Source organism: Triturus cristatus, chromosome 12 (assembly GCF_964204655.1).
Source record: "Triturus cristatus chromosome 12, aTriCri1.1, whole genome shotgun sequence".
Lineage (NCBI taxonomy): Eukaryota > Metazoa > Chordata > Amphibia > Caudata > Salamandridae > Triturus > Triturus cristatus.
This window is the reverse complement of record NC_140595.1, coordinates 474549881-474572580: the sequence shown is the minus strand read 5'-3', so window position 1 is coordinate 474572580 and position 22700 is coordinate 474549881.

Here is a 22700-nt window from a genome sequence, read left to right as displayed (position 1 = left end):
GCAGAGGTCTTGCGATGGGGTGATGTCGTTGTTTCCTGCGCTGGGGTTGGAGAGCTCTTTCACGATGTTGAAGAGTTCCTTGCCGTTGTGTGCGTTGTTGTCCAACCGGTCCTTGAATGCTGTTTTCTTGGCGGCGCGGATCAGCTGGTGGTGTTTCCGGGTGGCAAGTTTGTAGGAGGTCCTGTTGTCCGGTGTCGGTTCCCTTTTCCAGACTTTCTCGAGGGCTCGGAGGTTCTTCTTGGAGCACTTGAGTTCGTCGGTGAACCATGGGGCCTTCTTGCTGCCGGGTCTGCTAGGCGGGGTCCTCAGCGGGGCGAGCTCGTCCGCGCAGTTGCTGATCCACTTCGTGAGGTTGTCGGCGGCCTGGCTGGGGTTCGCTGAGCTGGCAGGAGGGTGCTGGCTCAGGGAGGTGGCGAGCTGGTCTGCTGTGATCTTGTTCCAGCTTCTGCGGGCGGCTTGTTGCTGGTGTTGGTGGGTCGTCGTTCTCTTGAAGGTGAAGTGGACGCAGCTGTGGTCCGTCCATTGAAGCTCTGTGGCGTGGCTGAAGACGATGTCTGTGCTGGATGAGAAGACGGCGTCGAGTGTGTGTCCGGCGAGGTGGGTGGGGGTGGACACCAGTTGCTTGAGTCCCAGGTTGGCGAGGTTGTCCAGCAGGGTGCTGGTGTTGTGGTCGTTGTTGTTCTCCAGATGGAAGTTGAGGTCTCCCAGGAGGATGTAGTCAGCGGAGGGGAGGGCATGCGGGCTGACGAAGTCGGCGATGTCCTCGCTGAATTGCGTGCGTGGTCCAGGGGGACGGTAGATCAGGGTGCCTCTGAGGGTGGTGTTCGGGTTGGTGTGGATCTGGAAGTGCAGGTGTTCGGCGCTGGTCAGGGTGTTGTCGGTGCTGGTCGTGAGACGGATGGCGTTCCTGTGGATGATGGCGATGCCTCCTCCCATCTGGTTGGCGTTTCGGTCCCTCCGGACGATCTTGTAGCCCTCTGGGATAGCGATGGCGATGTCGGGAGCTGAAGAGGCATTCATCCAGGTCTCCGTGAGGAAGGCAACGTCAGGGGCTGTGGCGTCTAGGAGGTTTCAGAGTTCGATGGCGTGTCTGTGGACGGAGCGGGTGTTGAGCAGGATGCACTTGAGGTGGGTGCTGCTGGTGTTCGACTTGGCGGGTGCTGGTGTGAGGCTGGTCTGGGTGCAGGAGAACTTGCAGGCGTGGCAGCTGAAAGGTCCGTGGGTGCATCGTGGTGTGGCTTGGTGGTAATCTGGGAGTCGGCCGGTGTTGAGAGCGATGAGGGTGGCGGCGGAGTACGTCAGGCGGGTAGGTCGTGGTCTTCGTGGGCCAGGGGTCCTGGCGCTGGACGCGATCCGGTCGCGGACGGGCGCAGACGGGCGCAGACGGGCGCAGACGGGCGCAGACGGGCGCAGACGGGCTTACCTTTGGCGCACAATCGGCGCACAATCGGCGCACCCGCTGCGCGTGGCCGCTGCGCGTTCGCACGGTCGCCATTTAAGGCGAAGTGCGCGGGTGGGCGGAGCAGCTGGGAGGCGGGAGCGGGGAGGGTTACAGAAGGCAAAAGGGGCGGGGACAGGCGGCGGTGGCGGGAGCGGGGAGGGTTACAGAAGGCAAAGGGGGCGGGGACAGGCGGCGGTGGCGGGAGCGGGGAGGGTTACAGAAGGCAAAACGGGGCGGAAAGCAAACACGGGGAAAATGAAATAACAACAGAACAGGCAAAAATACGATAAACAAGGGAAAAAAAAGAGAGTTAGACCAAGCAGGCACAGATTCACGTCAAGACAAGGGCAAAAACAACTGCAGCGGCGGCAGCCGGCGGAGGAGGCAGCAGCGAGGCAGAGGGCAGGCAAGGGGCACACGCAGCAGCTGGTGGCCGTGCGGCGCGGGGGTGTCCCACAAGTGGGTCACACTCACCTGCGTCGCACGGTCGCCATTTAAGGCCAAGTGCGCGGGTGGGCGGAGCAGCTGGGAGGCGGGAGCAGGGAGGGTTACAGAAGGCAAAAGGGGCGGGGACAGGCGGCGGTGGCGGGAGCGGGGAGGGTTACAGAAGGCAAAGGGGGCGGGGACAGGCGGCGGTGGCGGGAGCGGGGAGGGTTACAGAAGGCAAAACGGGGCGGAAAGCAAACACGGGGAAAATGAAATAACAACAGAACAGGCAAAAATACGATAAACAAGGGAAAAAAAAGAGAGTTAGACCAAGCAGGCACAGATTCACGTCAAGACAAGGGCAAAAACAACTGCAGCGGCGGCAGCCGGCGGACGAGGCAGCAGCGAGGCAGAGGGCAGGCAAGGGGCACACGCAGCAGCTGGTGGCCGTGCGGCGCGGGGGTGTCCCACAAGTGGGTCACACTCACCTGCGTCGCACGGTCGCCATTTAAGGCCAAGTGCGCGGGTGGGCGGAGCAGCTGGGAGGCGGGAGCGGGGAGGGTTACAGAAGGCAAAAGGGGCGGGGACAGGCGGCGGTGGCGGGAGCGGGGAGGGTTACAGAAGGCAAAGGGGGCGGGGACAGGCGGCGGTGGCGGGAGCGGGGAGGGTTACAGAAGGCAAAACGGGGCGGAAAGCAAACACGGGGAAAATGAAATAACAACAGAACAGGCAAAAATACGATAAACAAGGGAAAAAAAAGAGAGTTAGACCAAGCAGGCACAGATTCACGTCAAGACAAGGGCAAAAACAACTGCAGCGGCGGCAGCCGGCGGACGAGGCAGCAGCGAGGCAGAGGGCAGGCAAGGGGCACACGCAGCAGCTGGTGGCCGTGCGGCGCGGGGGTGTCCCCCATGGGAACAGTCCAGACCGAACTGCCAAGCCATGTCTTCCCTGGACCGGAATCAAGCATCCTAGGACCGGTTTCGGGGTTTCACCCCTCTTCAGCCAGGGTAGCTTGACTCCAGTGGCATAGTGAGCACGGGACCCACGTCTGGGCATACCCTTCCCACATAGGGCGAACAGCAAAACATACAAGATGATGGACGGAATGTTGTACATTGGCAAAACATTCACCCCCAGTCACAGATCTGGGTTTAATCCATCGTTATTTTGCTCACCACGCCACCCCAGTTCAGACATGGCCATATACAAATCAGTCTTGACCCTGTGCCTCATGGGAACAGTCCAGACCGAACTGCCAAGCCATGTCTTCCCTGGACCGGAATCAAGCATCCTAGGACCGGTTTCGGGGTTTCACCCCTCTTCAGCCAGGATAGCTTGACTCTAGTGGCGTAGTGAGCACGGGACCCACGTCTGGGCATACCCTTCCCACATAGGGCGAACAGCAAAATACACAAGATGATGGACGATATGTTGCACATTGGCAAATCATTCACCCCCAGTCACAGATCTGGGTTTAATCCATCGTTATTTTGCTCACCACGCCACCCCAGTTCAGACATGGCCATATGCAAATCAGTCTTGACCCTGTGCCTCATGGGAACACTCCAGACCGAACTGCCAAGCCATGTCTTCCCTGGACCGGAATCAAGCATCCTAGGACCGGTTTCGGGGTTTCACCCCTCTTCAGCCAGGATAGCTTGAATCCAGTGGCGTAGTGAGCACGGGACCCACGTCTGGGCATACCGTTCCCACATAGGGCGAACAGCAAAACACACAAGATGATGGACGGAATGTTGCACATTGGCAAAACATTCACCCCCAGTCACAGATCTGGGTTTAATCCATCGTTATTTTGCTCACCACGCCACCCCAGTTCAGACATGGCCATATGCAAATCAGTCTTGATCCTGTGCCTCATGGGAACAGTCCAGACCGAACTGCCAAGCCATGTCTTCCCTGGACCGGAATCAAGCATCATCAGTGATGTCACTGACCATGTCATGAATTATGTAATATGTGACATCATGAGCAGTGCATTGCGGGTGCGCGAGTTATAGTTAGCTGAACTAACTATAACGGTGGAATTGCTATGGTTCTGTAAGAGTGAAATGTCCAGCTAACTATAACGTCCCTGAAACCTATGTTTTTTTCTGTGAATTTCTAAGGTTTTTAAATGCTAATTTCTAACTATAACGTACCTGAAACCTATGGTTTTTTCAGTGAATTTCAATTGTTTTTTAAATGCTAATTTCTAACTATAACGTCTGTAAAACCTATGTTTTTTCAGTGAATTTCAAAGGTTTTTATAAATGCTAATTTCTAACTACAAAGTCCCTGAAAACTATATTGTTTTTAAGTAAATTTTAAAAAGACGTGCATACTTTTTGTAGTGAAAAACTAACTGTAACAGTAGTCTGTTATAAGTTATAATTTAACAATGTTTAAAACTTAATTAGCACTAATTAACATATAAGTGTGGAAAAAGTGTGACGCAGCAGCTATGATACCTGACTTTGAACAACAGCGTTCACAGTTCGATTCCTGGCTCCAGCGGCAGGTTAGCCCACCACTATGTCACTGTGGACAACACCTTGCTTAATCTTCCCGACGCCCCCGAGCGCCTGGACACCTCACCGGGGGTAGCTGTACGCTTTACAAATGCTGGCATTTTTTGTAATTTAAAACCATAGTGATGAGAAATATTAGCACGTATTTTATTTTTCTTCTATTCTGAACGATATTTTTTTATGTCTTCTATTTACAATTACGGCAATTAATAGATGTTTTAGTCACGAGAAAGGAAATGACACGGTTTGCCGGGTAACAATTTTTAAGCTCTCCAACGTATGTACATAATAACGAGCTTATACTGGTGAGGATCGAAATCAAAACCTTTACCGCCTCACATTTTGTAACTTTTCCCAATACGTACACAAGTTAAACAGTGAAAACGTGAGCACGTGTCAACTGTAGAACGTGACATCTAAATGGGCGGAGCAGCATCTTCCTTCCATAGACTCCTCAATAACCAAAAATTATATAAACCACACCCGCTGATCAATTAGTTTCGTTTTTGCGAGTTATTTACGCGTGTCAATTCTGTGATGCAGGTTCCCTTTTGAAGCCTCGGATTCTTCTTTTGCGACAACAAAACATATTACGGAGCTATAAGTTGTTTGATTATGGCATAGTAGATATTTATAATACGTAGCTATTTGTCAATATTTAAATATTTCCATTTAGAAAAAAGTGTTATTGGTTCTTTTTGCCATTTATGTGTAACATCAGCAGCTTGTTTTAAGAAACAGACAGAATTGAGCAAACACTGTTCCTTTTCTGGCTCCTTTGAGCTCATATAGTGTGACTTTGTATATTATAATATTGACAATATACTTGACCTCGCGAAGACTAAAGATTTATAAGTAACGTCAGCAGCTTCTGGTTCTTACTCTGTTTCCCCCCTGGGATCAAATAGTGTGAGTATGTACATTGTAATATTCACAGTCATTATGAGCTCAGAGGAGTTTATGACCCATCGACGCGAAGACGAAAGATTTCGAAGCCCCGGAGAAAAGAAGCTTTGAACATATTCACCACTGGAAAATATTTCGTTATTCATCTTGTTTTGTGTTCATGACTTTATTTTCCTTTTCCTATTGTCTGGCATCAGTGACACTCTGAGGCCGATTCAGATTCCGGCCGCAAAACAAACCGACCGACACGAACTCGGATCGAATACCGACCGACACGGGCCAGCGCCGTACGACCCGTGCAGTACGATGCAACGCGAGTGAATTACAACCGACACGTATGGATTACAAGCCGTACGACCGAGCCGTAGGGAAAATAGTGATCCGGCCGGAAAACCGACGCGATTTTCACCAACCGACACGAACCCGGAATGAACCCGACCGACCCGTACCCACGATGTCCGATCCGCGCAGTACGATGCAATGCGTGTAAAACCAGACCGACTCGCACGGAGACCAAGCCGCACAACCGACACGCACAGACAACCCGGCACACAAGCAATAGAGACCTTCGCGACCGACGTGTATCAAACACAGAAGATAGGCAGCGTGAACGAGGCAGAGCAGCCCGCACGAGACAACCGCATCACATGAACGTCTCCTTCATGCCTACAAAACCCAAATAAAAAAGACAAAAAAAGGACCAAACAAGCAATGACAATGCCAATAAATACCAAATAAAAAAAGGGACAAAGACACACCCACAACTCCAACTATATAAAGGACTACAATCACTATCATCATCCCTTGCAAACAGGAGACACAGCCAGCAGCAAACACCATTACACAGCAACCACAGACACACTCACAACTCACACATCACACAACCCACACACCATCAGCACCTCATCCAAAAGCACACACACATACACCCAGCAAAACCAACACCAACCCACCCTCACTTCCACCCTCACACACACATCCCTCACCACCACTACCCATCACCATGCCCCCAAAGAAGAACCCAAAGTTCACAGATAGTGAGTTAGAAGTGCTGGTAGACAAAATCATCAGAGTAGAGCCACATTTGTTTGGTGCATTGGTCCAAAGGACCCTCATGTCACAGAAAACCAAGATGTGGGCGAGGATTGTGGACAAGGTGAACGCTCAAGCACCAGCAAGGCACACAAAGGACGATATCCAGAACAGGTGGTATGACGTGCGCAGGAGGGTCAAGAAACTCATCGAAAAAGATCACGCCCTGAGTCAGTGCACCAGCGGTGGCCCTCCTGCCAAACCAGTCTACTTCAGGACCTGGGAGGAGAAGGTGCAGGACATCCTACCACCAGAGAGCGTCCATGGCCTAACAGACATCCCAGAGCCTGGTGAGTACACAAACAACATACCCAAGTTTGTGTGGCAGGGGGACAGTGAAACCATGCACCGCAAGCAAAGCCACAGTAACCAATAGATAATCATCCCAAGATGTGTATGCCAGTCAGACAAACACAATACCTGCCATCTCATAGTGACTTGGAACTGTGTCATGCCATGCACCAACCTACAAACAAATAGAGCCAGCCAGTGGCACAAAGCTATATAGACACTGCCAGACAGTTTGCCACCACAAACACACTACCTCACAGTGCAGCTGACTGACAGGAAGGAATAGTGGGGATGCAGGTGAAGTGAGTGTATCCAAAAGCATGATGGGGCCTGTAGTCACAGATAATGCTCCCCCTCCTGATTGGCCCATCAAGACCTCTCTGAAACATGCCCACATCACAGGGAGTGGAAAATGACTGACACTGGGTCATGCTGTGGGGAGCACAAGGCCCTGCTAGGGGTTGTGTGCAAATCAGAAGCAGGGCACCACTGACTGACATCCTGAAAGACAACTTGCACGCCCTACAATGGAAGCACGTTTCATGATGGGAAGGGGGACTGACAGCCCTGACCATACTTACCAGCATGTGGAGACACCTCCCCCCCCAACACAAACTCCACACAACTCACCGGGTAGAATGCATTGATACACACCTCATTGAAATATCAGCAAAAGATACCCCATACTGGGTGCTGCTGTGTGAAGCACAGGGGCTCTCTTTGGACTTGTAGCCAAACAAACACCAGGATTTCACAGTCAGCCATCTTGCCATTGCTGTCACACCCCCTCACAGGGAAGCAGAGTCAAGAGGAAGGAAGTATGTGCATGGTGGGAAGGGGGTGTAGCCAAGAGTATGATGGGAGTCGTAGTCACAGACAATCTACACCCACCCACATGGCCCAGCAAGCTCACACTGAACCATACTCGCCTCACAGGGAGTGGGAAGGGACTGACAAGATATCTGACACTGGGCCCTGTTGTGGGGAGCACAAGGCCATGCTGGGAAATGGCCAACAACAATATCAAACTCTGTCCATGACAAGCTGGGAAAAGCAGTGTACAGGCAGGCATCTGTTCGAAAAGTAGAAAATGTCATGTTTGTGAACCATCAATGCATGTAGAAACATAACTCACATCGTGTGTCTCTTCCAAACACAGGTGGTGCTGGGCACCCAGCACCAAATGATGAGGATTCCCCGGCCCAGACTCTGGCGGACACTGAGCTCTCTGGTCTGACTCTCTCTCTGTCCTCTTCGGATGACGGCGACCAACCTGGCCCCTCCGGTGTGAGCCATCATGCAGCACCAGCAGCATCAACATCTGCACCCCCTGTACCCACACCTCCAGCATCTGGCCACCGACAGGGCACCCCCACCAACACGGACAGACCAAGGCCAATGAACACCCACAGCACAGGGACACAGGACCCCCAGAAGCTACAGCAAACACCACCAGCAACACCACCCAAGGGGTCCCAGTGTCACCTGTGCCTCCCGCCGCTGGTCCTGCCCGTGTGGATAGGGGTGCTGGGAGGGGTGGGAGGCAGAGGCCGCGCCTTGCAGAGGGGTCTGGACTGCATGATGACCCCCACCTGGCACGCATCATAGATGCGTACCAGGATAGCACTGGATGATTTGGCCTGGTATTGGGGATCCTCAAGGACATGCAACACAAGCAGGTCGCCCACCATGCCCACATGGAGGCCAAGTGGGATGCCCTTACGGCGGTGCATCGGGACATACTCCAATGCCTCCGCCAGATCAACGCCAACCTGTCCACACCTCCCTGTGTGGCCACAACATCTGTCGCAACACCATCTGCTAGCGCCACAGGAAGGGAGGAGGACTCTGGCGGACAGTCCCCTGCACCGCAGAGGCCTGCACCTGAGGATCCCCCCCCCCCCCCACGGAAGAAGAGGGGTCGTCCGAAGAAGGACATGTGAGAGGCAGATGTCCCAGCACATCCCCCAGGGACTCTAAACCTGTTCTGGACAATGTTCTTTGTGCGCAACCCGTTCACCTTGTCCAATCGCACACAACTCGCCCACATGACATGGAGGGTTCATGTTGGGCCAATGTAGCAGATGACTGTGGACTTTACTCTGGGCATTTCATCTACCAGCACTTCCAACTCTAATGTGAACTTTGGATTCAAAACCCAATGTACAGCACCCACTATCCTGCGCACTTTCCTCACACATGTTTGAAAATAAACTCACCAGTACACCATACTTGCCTCTGTTGTGATTCCAACTTGTCAGGTTCAGGGAGATGTCGATCTGCTACACAACACAGGGCATGCCAAATACTGCAACAATGTGACCAACGTAAGGTGAGTCATGGTGATGTGACACATGTGAGGGAGACACACCACTATGGCACCACAACACATACTCACCATGGCCATGTTACTCATCCCACACAATGATGTTGACCTGAAACACATTGGCATGCACAGACACAACACCAACCACAGTCAGTGGTAACAAGTCCACAGGTGAGGTAAGCAGATGTCAGTCAGATGTGGGAAGACAGACAACGCACATAACAAAGCGTAGCACAGGTTCCTTACACATCAGCAACACGTTTATTCCACAATAGTTGCACGGTATTTCTACGTAACAGTGGACACACGCTCACAAAGTGTTGGAGAATTGAAGTCCAGGGATGTGTGGTACATCAGTTGATGGGAATTGACAACTTCCACACTGGTGTTGGCTTCTGGGTATTGGGGGTCAGTGTTGACCAAACAACAGGCAAAGTACCCTGGGAAGGACAGACACAAGACACAGTCAAAAGCACAGCAGAACAGGGGAGAAATGCAATACACATGCACAAAACATGTCGCAAGAAACCTACACAAAAACAAGTTAGCAGTACTACCCTGTTGTGGAGTACACACCACCTGAATGGACACATCACTGCACGCATCCACTCAAGTGGCACACAGACACACTCAGACAGCAACAGAGCTGCCACAACACATTCCAGGCTACCTCCATACATTCACATAACAACACTTGAAACTCACATTCAGGTGAAGAAGTTGTTGATGAGCTGTGAGCGGACGTCACCCTCATCCTCATCATCACTGGCATCTTGGCCCAGCCCGGGATCCTCCACAGGTGCCGGCGGTTGGTCATCGTCATCGTCATCCTGGATGAGAGGCACCTCCTTCCGCACTGCCATGTTGTGTAGCATGCAGCATACAAGGATTATTTTGCACACCTTTGCAGGCTCATATGGGAGTGCCCCTCCGGTCTTTTTCCAGGCAGCGATAGCGGCTTTTAAGGAGGCCGAATGTCCGCTCAATCACCCTCCTGCTACGACCATGTGCCTCATTGTAGCGCAGCTCGGCTGGTGTCACAGGGTTCCTGAGGGGTGTCAGCAACCACGGCATGTTGGGGTATCCGGAGTCACCTACACGCACAAAAATGAACAAGTAGCTGAGTTTTGAAGGAGTGCGGAATACAACATTGACAAACACACACAATGAGAAACAGTCAGTACACACCAACAAGCCAGGCACGCTGAGCTGGCATCTGTGACATCAGGGTTGCAATGCGACTACTCCTCATTATGTAGGCATCGTGCGCAGAACCAGGGAACCGTGCACACACATGTGTGATGGACATGTCAGCAAGACATACCACCAGAGCATTGATGGAGTGGTAGTGCTTCCTGTTCCGGTATGCCTGCTCATGTGCCTGTGGTGGTATCAGGGCCACATGTGTCCCATCAATAGATCCGATGACGTTCGGCATCCTCGCCAGTGTATAAAAGGCATCCTTTATCTCAGGGAGTTCAGCTGGGATAGGGAACTTGGTGTAAAGGTCTAGGAATTGCAACATCCCCTCCAAGACATCGCGTAGCATCAGACTAAACATCGTTTATGACATACCATCATAAGAAGCCACAGTGTACTGGAAGGTACCAGTAGCAAAGAAGTGCAGGGCTGCCATCACCTTCACCTCTGGGGTCAGTGCTGTAGGGTATATCCGGCCAGGTAGCAGATGTGGCGCCAACTGCTCCGCCAACTCCTCAATCAGTGGCCTGGTGAAGTGGTACCGTCTGATGCAGTCGTGTTCCTGCATGGTTGCAAGGTCTGGGAACGGTCGATGGACAGCTGGTACCCTGCAGTACAGAGATGCACAAAGGAAGATTGTAAGTTCATCCACCCATGTGGCCATGACCAGGCTCAATCGCAATCAATCATGACATTATACAATGTACTGAGGTGTGTGCTGTTGTGCATGGACACATATGTCACCTACATGACCACCACCTCACATCTCAATTCCACATGTCCACATGAGTCCCATGTAGTGCAATGGCCAATCATCTGGCTGTGTCACCCAACCTATGTACTGCTGCAACGTTCCAAACACACACCACAGTGACAAGTGAGGCCTGATGTCTCCCAGGCATCACAGATCTTTATCATGCAGAATCCCAGGGTCCCTGTATTGCCACATCGACACTGGCATGGACATAGCGTATCACGTATACACCACAAGGCAAGCGTAAGTTCCACAGGTAGTGGCCACTGTTGTTCCTGCCGGCCCTACATGTACGTCTCTTAGACACACACACACCATCAAGGTTGATGCATATACCACATGGATGTGAAGCCTGACACCCATTGGGCACATTTGATCAGACACATCTGAGAAAACAACATGCACACAGACTGTGGGTGCACATCAGTATTGTGGCTACAGGTCTCACTGTGACGTACATGCCATCACCCCCTGGACTCAGGGTGTATGTGACATGCCCCAAACATATCCAACATGAAACTGTGTCCGTGACTCATGCCCATTACTGTACAATTGCACATCACAGTGGTAATGTGCACAACACACAAAGGATTCTGCCCCCATGTACACGTGCACATTCTGGGAGTGGCTGTACAAAAGTGCCACCCAACAAACCATATGTGCCCCCCCCCCCCCAAACACCCAGGTAATGCAGCCTTACATGCCATGGGACACTGTGTGGCCAATGCTGTAGTGTGGTAGGTGTTCACAGGTGTCCCTGGCCAGTAAATGTGTGTTGCATCCATAGAATAGTCACACCAATGAGGTCCGACACGGGTGACAATGCGTACGCCTTGCACGGTTCATGACCGAGCCGTGCGTACGCTTTGTCATTGAATGCAATGAGGTCCGACGCGGGTGACAATGCGTACACAGTGCACGGTCCATTACCGAGTCGTGTGTACGCTTTGTCATTGAATGCAATGAGGTCCGACGCGGGTGACAATGCGTACGCATTGCACAGTCCATGACCGAGCCGTGCGTACGCTTTGTCATTGAATGCAATGAGGTCCGGCGCGGGTGACAATGCGTACGCATTGCATGGTCCATGACCGAGCCATGCGTACGCTTTGTCATTGATCGCAATGAGGTCCGGCGCGGGTGACTATCATGCATACGTGTCGGGCAGGCATGGTCCGAGACAGGCATACGCCTTGGCCATTGAATCGAATGGAGACGGGTGCATGTGTATTTTCAAAATACGTCTTGTACAGTCAGTTGAACGAGCCGGGCGCACCCATTGGCTCCGGACTGTCATGGAGACGGATTCAAAACTTGTACGAGTTGTGCACTGGAAATTCAGTTGGATGCCTACAACAATGTTGCAATTTCAAGTGTTTCATGAAGGTGAAGATTTGAACGATGCGGAAGGCGTGTACAAGTCTTACATTTAAATGAATTGGCCAGATACATAGAATGCAACCGTGTTGGACCTATCAATTTAGACACATGGCACAGATTTGCCTCTGCAGCACAGATATAAGGCTGGCTGGCCCCAGGGAGCTCACTTGCCTGCACTACATGGTACTAGACCACATCCCTGCTACCACTGCTGCTGTCTCTGCATCCTCTGGCTCCTGCTATTGCACGTACTCTGGAGAGGGCCCCAGCCTTCACTGAGGCGAAGAACCAGGCCCTGCTGGAAGGGCTCCTTCCACAGTACAGCAAGCTCTATGGGAAACCAGGGAAGCAGGTGAGTGTGCAGTCCACTGCCTTCCTAATTATGCATGTTATCTGACTAGCAGGACTAGCAGTGTATACACCAGTGGCAAGCATTCTCACTGACTACTTTCATCACCCAAAGTGTGTAGGTACATGTAATGAACAGGTGTCCTGCTGCTAAAGAGCATTAGTGCAAGCTTAAACTATCCAGGCATTGTTAACATGTCAGACATGCAGGTGATTTGTCCTTCCCCATGGTTGCACTACCTGTGTAACTCATTTTCCTTCGAGATGATGACATGTATATCCAAGTGTTTTGCTGCACAAATCTGTGGCATGTGTGTTAATGTATTTTTCACTTTGTCATCCTCACAGGTTGATGACCACCAGAAGCAGGAGATATGGCTGACCATCGCCCAGGCTGTTCGTTCTGTGGGGGTCTACAAGCGCCGGATCCGCAACTGCCAAAAGAGGTGGCAGGACCTTCGGGACTGGACCCGGAGGATAGCTAGAGTCCAGTTGAAGCTGTCACCTCTGCGCAGGAGGGGCGGACACCGGACCCTGACCCCCACATGCTCTGGATACTGGTGGTGGTCTTCCCGGACCTGGATAGGCAGCTGAAGGCCAGACAGCAGCAGGAAGGGGGTAAATCCATGCCTAATCTCTGTACTATGTCTGACATGCTAATTGCAGTCTTTTGGCCTGGTCACACTTCCACATTACGTAGGTCTTGTAGTCCAATACTCAGGTCCCTCAATTGTGTGATGCACCCTTCTCATCTGTTCCACAGGTGTGGCCCCTAGAGTCTGTTGCTTGTGTCACTAGGGCACTGTGTCCCTAGGGCACTGTGTCCCTGAAGTCAGCTATGCTTCATCTACCGGACAGCATCTGTTCCCGTGACTCTGTTGTGTGTTTCATGGGTGGGTCAATTGTTTACACAATGCCTGAGATCTGACATGTGATCTGAGTGTGCCCTTTAGATGTGTTCCAATTGTTGGTCCGACTCGCCACATGTGGCTGGGGTATTCCAAACAAACCCATGCAGCAGGGGATTCCAATTTTGGGGCCTCAGGAGTATGTATATCAAGTATGTCACACTTGCTTAGCCACCTGACTACTGTCCAGGGCCAAACACTGTTTCATGTAGACCTGGCCAGTCGTGGCTCCTCAAGGGCATTTAGAAACACTCTGTAATCCCACTCCAGTGTATCAAATAACAGGTTGTGCTTAGTGACATGTGCCCTCAGGTGTCTGCCTCTGTGTCATTAGGGTGTGGCTTGTTATTACATACAACTGGGGTGTCCATGATTCAGAGGGTCAGCATGACATCTGAGATGTGACTGTGAGAGACAAGACCTGTGTGACATATAGGTGTGTGATCATCTGACAGCGCGCAATGATGTATGCAACTGTTTCCTTCATGAAGCTGGGTTACATGAATGGCAGACTGTGATGTGTTAATGTACAGGGAGTTGTGTTTGCAGAGACTCATATGTCTGATTTGCATGATGTGGGGTCTTCTGGGTCCTGTATATGTTGTTTGCAGGGGATGGACAAGTGCGCCGGTCATCTGCAGAGTTAGCTTTACCCCTGAGCTAGGATTGTGAGTCAGTGCATATTATTGTTGTCTGGATGCCCTGCCCCTGTAACAGGAGACAGTGTTGACTGACTTTCAGGGCATCTTGCTATGAGTGATCCTGCATTGTGTTCAAGTGTGCGCCATGCACCCCATTGTGGCATTTCCCATCAGGCCATGAGAACATCATAGTGTGTGTTTTTGGCATGCATCACAAGCATGTGAAATGAGTCTCTGCCCATCCCTTCATCCGAACACCTATACTGAGTCAGTAGCAAGAGATGTGCTGTGTGTATAGTGACATACTTCTACATGTTCACTTGCATGTCCAAGTGAGGTGTGGGTGGTGCATGTCAGCACATTGGGGTGTTAGCATCCAACATGCAACAGACATATGTGTGAAAGTCAAGGAGGGATATGTGTGCCATGGTTGAGTTTGAGAATGACAATTGGCTTATTCTAAACAGTGTTGGCACTTTGAGCTGTGTTCAGCTGATGATGCCAGGGATTGCCCTGTGATGTGATGTACTCACTGTGGTGTGTGCAGTCGGTGCAGGTGACTGATGTTGTTCTCTTACTTCCTATTCCTATCCAGATACATCCACGGCCACAGGAAGGGACGGCTCCACGGACCAGGAGGAGCCACAGAGCCTGACAGGGACAGAAGGAGAGGAGCCGGGGGGACCCAGTGGCATGGAGAGCGAGTGGAGCCACACAGAGGAGTCGTCAGCACCATCACCCACAGCTGAGGGCCACAGCAGCTCTGAGGATGACTACCTTGTGGAAGCGGGTGTCAGCAGCCACCAAAGCCCAGCTAGTGAGGCTGTCCCCGCCACTGCCACCACCACCACCCTCCCATCGGCTCCTATCCCAGAGGTCCCTGTAGGCTCCCGTGTTCGTGAGCATGTCTCCTTTGTGCCAGGCACCGCACCCCCTGCCCCTGTGTCCCCTGCTGCCCTGAGTGAGGAGTCTGTGGAGTTACTTAGACAGATCCATGTAGGGCAGACATCAATGCTGAAGGTCCTCCATGCACACACAAGTCTGTTGACACAACTGGTGTCATTCACGGAGGGCATTTCCTCAGGCATGTCTGTTCTACAGAGGACCAATCAGTCCATGGCCTCCTCCATGATGGCAGCAGTGTCCCTCCTCCAACAGCCCGCACCCCTACTACCCCTGCACCACCCACAATTCCTAGCAGCCTACCTGTCCCAAGCACAGAAGCACCCAAACCAAGGTCTAGACATGCACAAAAGCAAGCACAGGGGACTGATACCACACTCACAGGGGCTGGTTTGCAGACACACACACAGTCATCCACAACCACTCCGCAGTCCTCCGAGACCTCTCCCTCCCAGTCCCCTTCCCTTGCATCACCTGCAACCCCATCTCCCCAGAAGCTCTTCCTCTGTGACCTTGGCCTCTTCCCCACCGACCCAGCAGATCCTGATTACAAGGAGAAGAGGAAGTCTCCACACACAGAGGGGAGTGCCCCTCACACCCGGACACCCTCCCCCAGGCACAGTCAGACTGAGACCCCCACCCGCAAGTCCCCCCAGAGCTGGAAGAGCAAGACCCCCCTGCCACCACGCAGCTCCAAGACAAAGTCTCTGTCCTCCATCCCCCAGGCCACTACTCCAGAGGTTCCCCTGCCACTCCCTGCCCCGGGTTCCCCCACCCACAGATACACCATCCCCAAAATGCTAAGGCCATCCCCCCCGCCACTTGCTCCTCCACACCTGGTCAGACGGTCAGTGCCACTGATGTGGGGACCGTGTCCCCCCGCATCCTGCCGACCTCACCTGCCCCCCATTCCGCTCCCATGAATGTAGGCACTGCATTGGAGTCCACGACCACCCCGTCTGACTTGGGCACTGCAGTGGGGACCCAATCCACTCCATCTGACCTGCCCACTGGAGTTGTGCCGGCACCCCTCCATCTGACTTGTGCCCCACAGTTGTGACAGCACCTACCACTTCAGTCAGCTCCACTGCAGTTGCAAGTGTCTCGCCTGCATCCACCACCTCTTCACTGCCTCCTTCTGCTGCGCCCTGATCCTGTCCCTGCGGTGCCTAGCCTGCCCCATGTATGCCCCTCCGAGGGGATGACCCCGGTCCTTAGCAGTGCAGGCAAGCAAGGTGTGACAGTTGTCACTCTAGTTCACTCCTTGGCATTTGGACATGGACTAGCCATTGGCCTTTTGTTTGAACGGACGTTTAAGTTTTAATATGCTGAATAAAGCTTTTTTCTTTATCCCTGTGAACTTGATTTAGCTGTACATTATGTTGATGATGTTTAACATGCCCTTGCACCTGTAATGCTTGGTTTCCAATGTTGAATACTGATGTGTTGCTATGAGGTACTCCATGTGGTCCATGAGATATGTATCCTATTCTGGTGGGTATCCATGTCATCCTTTGCAGCTACCTGGGTGTGTCATGATCAACTATTTGTGGACATCTCTGTGAACATTTCATTTGCATGGTCACATCTCTGGCTTGCACCCATGCACATATGATGTGCTTCCCATTGTCCAATTTGTCAATTCCACAGACTTTGTGCGCATCACCACTGAACCTACAGGTGTGGGCATCATTGGTATAGGAGCAACTCGGTCCTCTGTGCAACTTGCTAGACATATGTTTTGAGTATGTGCAGATGACTTAGGGGAGACTCACGTACCCAGGCTGTTGTGACCAGAGCCTTCATTGTGTGGTAACTGATGGCTGACTGACCAAGTGTTCTGCAGACATGAGTGAGATGTGCTGTGAATATGTTTGGCACAGCTGGGCTTCCACAGGAGTTGGGTCCCCTCAAGTAAGTGTGTTGTCCCGTGACATAGCCTGGGCCCATGGTGTGTGTTGTATGAGCATGTGTGTGTGTCCACATCCCTGTTCATACATAGGCAGTGTTCCCTTGATATGTTCATGTTGTTGATGCTTGCTGCGTGGTACTGTGTTCATCCCACTACTTTGCCATGGGCTACCAGATGTGTGGGTGCATGACACACTACTGTTAATTGGTGTATCATCATTGGGATTTGTCAGTTCTGGGTGGTGATGATGTTGTCAGACACAGATGGGACACAGTCAGGGTTCCCCAAGGCACTTGTTTATTTGCAAAATCATGTAGTTGTCCCTAGGTGGTACCTTTCAGTGATTGACACATTTGTATGCGTGTGTGACTGCTCCCACTTGTCAGGTTCATGGCTGCAATGTTGGCAGGTGTCAGCATGTGTGCCTTGTGGTTCTCCTTGGCTTCTGCATTGTCCTGGGACTGTGGCAGGGATTCTGAAGGTTACGTGAGATTTGAAGTCATGGCCATGTACCGCATACTGTGCAGTATGTAAGTCATTGCCCAGGGTTGTAAACTGTCCTTGTGTGATGTGTCTGTGCACCTTAGTTCCACCCAACATTCCTGTGTTTGTCATGGGTGCATGTGCAATGTCACCTGTCCATGTGGGCTTCACAGATGCACATTGTTGCAGTTCAGGGTGTGTGGTGTTGAGGGTGGACTGATGTAAATGTTTGCATGGATGGTCACCTAGCTCCCGTTTGTCCATGGATGAGGGGCCATGCTGAGTGACTTGTGTTTGTGTATGTGTGATGTACGTTTGTGGAACAGGACACATGTCTGGGTTTCCCAGTTTGTACGACATCTGCCTTTGTCATCACAGTGGAGGTATAATGCATGCTTGCGTCACCCCAATGTCTTGTCCCTGGGGGTAGTGCTGTTGTGTGTCAGTCTCTTGCTGTGTTAGTTGGTGTTCATTCAAGCTTGTGTCACATGTGTCTATTGTGCTCCCTCTCATCTCACAATGCCTGATTGCCCACTAAGGGTGTACCAATGATGGTTTACTTTTGTATGGCACTGTGTCCACATCTGTGTCACTGTGGTTCAGCCCCCCTCATGTGTTGTGTAGTTGCCTGGGGATACTGTGACACACACACACACATGCTGTGTCAGATGTGCAGTGTGAGGTTGCCTGTTTGTGTTTGTGCATCTGCACCAGTGCATTGGTATTGCTGTTGTGGGCCTTTGTCTGGATGCTGTTTCTGTGATTTTCCCTGCTGTCCCTGTGAGTCATATCACGTCATTGTGCACATTCATCCTGGTTGTTAGGTGCCATTGCTGGCATGGAATGTGAGTTTTGAGGTGACACCTACAGTCTACACAGGTTGTTTTGATTAGTGTGTCTATTTTCGAGATGTGTGTATGCTTGGTGATGGTCACTTCTGCTCTTGTGTCATTGTACACTGTATGCATTGTCAGCCCACATGTGTGGTGCTTGTCTGCACATGGCCGAGAGTGTGTTAGGTTTTCACAGCACTGTTAGCCTCACCACATCTCTGTGGGAATGGGACACAACCACTAGTTTGCCCCAGAAGTGTTTAATGTGTTGGGAGCAGGGATCATACATGCTGTTTGTTATTTGCAGCTTTGACCATGATGACACTTACCTTTTGGTCACTGTGATGAGGGGGGGGGGGGGGTTTAGACCCCATCTCCACAATGCTCAACATCTGCTGCAGTTTGGAAGCCCACACTTAACTTCTGTTCCACACAGTGAGGGGGTGTTCTTTTTACATTGCCCCAGTGCGTTGGTGATGCTTGCCTTGTGGGCACACTCATTTGTTGGTCACACATGTGCTGTTAGTTACATTGTATGTTCGAAGTCATAATCACTGTTGTGGGCATTTGTCACAGACTACACACAGTTGTCATGATGTTAGGGGGGACATACCTAATGTTGGAGTATGCTGGATGTGTGGCGCATCACCCATCCTATGAGTGGGGGTGGCAGTAGTGATGGGCAACAGGTCCCCTATGAGTGGAGGTGGCAGGGGTGATGGGCAACAGGTCCCCTATGGGTGGGGGTGGCAGTAGTGATGGGCAACAGGTCCCCTATGAGTGGGGGTGGCAGGGGTGATGGGCAACAGGTCCCCTGTGAGTGGGGGTGGCAGGGGTGATGGGAAACAGGTCCAGGTCCCCTATCGGTGGGGGTGGCAGTAGTGATGGGCAACATATGCCCTATGAGTGGGGGTGGCAGGGGTGATGGGCAACTGGTCCCCTATGAGTGGGGGTGGCAGGGGTGATGGGCAACAGGTCCCCTATGAGTGGGGGTGGCAGGGGTGATGGGCAACATATGCCCTATGAGTGAGGGTGGCAATGGTGATGGGCAACAGGTCTCCTATGAGTGGGGGTGGCAGGGGTGATGAGCAACATATGCCCTATGAGTGGGGGTGGCAGGGGTGATGGGCAACAGGTCCCCTATGAGTGGGGGTGGCAGTAGTGATGGGCAACAGGTCCCCTATGGGTGGGTGTGGCAGGGGTGATGGGCAACAGGCCCCCTAGGAGTGGGGGTGGCACGGGTGATGGGCAACAGGTCCCCTATGAGTGGGGGTGGCAGGTGTGATGGGCAACAGGTCCCCTATGGGTGGGGGTGGCAGTAGTGATGGGCAACATATGCCCTATGAGTGGGGGTGGCAGGGGTGATGGGCAATAGGTCCCCTATGGGTGGGGGTGGCAGGGGTGATGGGCAACATATGCCCTATGAGTGGGCATGGCAGTAGTGATTAGAAACAGGTCCCCTATGAGTGGGGGTGGCAGGGGTAATGGGCAACAGGTCCCCTATGGGTGAGGGTGGCAGTAGTGATGGGCAACAGGTCCCATATGAGTTGGGGTGGCAGGGGTGATGGGCAACATATGCCCTATGAGTGGGGGTGGCAGTAGTGATGGGAAACATAAGCCCTATGGCTGGGGGTGTTAGTGGTGCTGGCTATGCAACCCCTATGGTGGTCTGTTGTTAGTGACCAGGATGTGGATCCCCTGTGTGTGTGTGCGCCATTTTGCGGGTACGTGTCGTTTGTTTATGTGGTAGGTGTCTGACTTACCGCCTGCGCCGTTGGCGTCGGTTCCTGATCCGGTCATAGATGTAGAGTATCGGTATGACCTGCGCGATGGGATTCATGATGTGTTCATGTCGTACACGCTGCTTGTTGCTCCGTCTCGTACCCGCTGCAAGCTGGTCCGTCTCGTAGACGTGGATTGAGTTGTGGCGCGAATCATAGCTGATATGCTTGTTTTCCGGATGCTGTGACGTGCCGTACGTGGCGACCTGTCCGGCGAGTAGGAAGTATGCATCGTACTTGTCAGGGCGGAAACTGCTATGGATACTGCTTCCGGGCGACTCGTTTCAGCGTTAGGAGTTACGGCTCGGACGGAGAATGAAGCTTGAATCACAGCCTACGTGTCGGTCAGGTTTTTGGCAGTTATGCGCATCGTACTTCCTCTGCAGGACGGACCGGCTACGGGTACGTGTCGGTCACACGGTAAGGCTACGGACAGCTCTCGGAGATACAGTGTCATTTTTTCAGACAACTAGAGTTGGAGATTTGTTGGCGCCAGGAGTAAACCATCTGAAATACAGCTTACTGACCTTTATAACTTACTTGATTAGATATTTTTACAGTGACATTATTTTTCGAAATAGCGCGCGCGACCCTTGATTAGAGCCGACGCTGCTCTCTTGCTCCTGCACTTAGCTTTTTTGCTCTTTTTGCACATCTGCTTTTAAATAGAAAATTGTAATTTCTTTGCACATTCTTTTATTTTGCTGAATCGCTGCTGTATTTTTATTGTGGGTAATTGAATTGGGGGTTGGCTTTTTGGTAACCAGCGGGGCTCGTACTGGGGGCTGACTGAGCTGACGACTCCCTCAAGCCACCATTTTCCCTCCTGTGAGCGGTCTAGTCGATCTGGAGGGCTTAAAAAGGGATGCTGTGCTAGCGCGTGCGACCCTTGATTAGAGCTGACGCTATTCTCTTACTCCTGCACTTAGTTTTTTTTGCTCTTTTTGCACATCTGCTTTTAAATAGAAAATTGTAATTTCTTTGCACATTCTTTTATTTTGCTGAATCGCTGCTGTTTTTATATTGTGGGGAATTGAATTGGGGTTGGCTTTTTGGTGACCAGCGGGGTTCGAACTGGGGGCAGACTGAGCTGATGACTCCCTCGAGCCGCCATTTTTCCTCCTGTGAGCGGTCTAGCCGATCTGGAGGGCTTAAAGAGGGACGCTGCGCTAGCGCGCGCGACCCTTGATTAGAGCTGACGCTGCTCTCTTGCTCTTGCACTTAGCTTTTTTGCTCTTTTTGCACATCTGCTTTTAAATAGAAAATTGTAATTTCTTTGCACATTCTTTTTTTTTGCTGAATCGCATAGATACTTTCTTACTGAATGATGTTTTAGTATTTCTCTTTTTCTCTGTTGCTGTCCCTATTCACCTTCTCCCTATAGAATATATAAGACCAGTAGTGTATATTATAATACTACTATCCTATATGTTCTTAAAGGAGTACGTGATTTGTTAGCAGAGCAGAGAGTGACCTCTAAGCACTACGACAGAACTTTCCCGAGTTCTACAGAATTGAAATTGTAAAAAATGATGAAGTGTACATTTCTATGTAATATGAAGTCATTTGTGTTTAACTGTTTTTTACTTGTTATTGTTCTTGTGACCTGAGATGATGTAGTGCGGGAGTGTTTCTTTTAGCACTTCTTTTCTATTTTATCTAAAAGTAACTCATGTCCTCTTATATTAACAAGAATATGGGGCAACACTTTTACAAACTATAGGCGACAAAAAAAAGGGAGGTTGTGGCCACGCTTAAGGGATATTTGATGAATTGCCTTTTTATTTGTCACCCCTCTGATATATACAGCTACACTTTCCGAAGAAAGTATATTTGTAATTGCTTAATAAAAACTGTTTCAAACCTAGACTGCAATTTTTGCAGCGCAACCACATCTCCCCGTCAGAAAAGTAAACACCACATTATAAGTAAATAGTGCTCCTGGGAAGTATCCCACCCACGGACTTAATAACCCCTTCAGCGCGGCGCGGATTTCCGCGCCACGCTGAAGATTCCGTGCGCGGGCGGGGCCATGACGGAACGGTTCCGTCATAAGCACAGCCCAACCGACGTGCATGACGGAACCGTTCCGTCAAGCGCGTCGAAGGGGTTAAAAAGAAGACCGCAACAGCTTGTTTTGAGAAACAGACAGAATTGAGAAAACACTGTTCCTTTTCTGGCTCCTTTGAGCTCATATAGTGTGACTTTGTATATTATAATATTGACACTATACTTGACCTCAGACGTGTTGGTCATCCGTGGGCGCGAAGACTAAAGATTTATAAGTAACGTCAGCAGCTTCTGGTTCTAACTCTGTTTCCCCCCTGGGATCATATAGTGTGAGTACGTACATTCTAATATTTACAGTCATTATGATCTCAGAGGAGTTTATGACCCATCGATGCGAAGACGAAAGATTTCAAAGCCCCGGAGAAAAGAAGCTTTGAACATATTCACCGCTGGAAAATATTTCGTTATTCATCTTGTTTTGTGTTCTTGACTTTATTTTCCTTTTCCTATTGTCTGGCATCAGTGACACTCTGT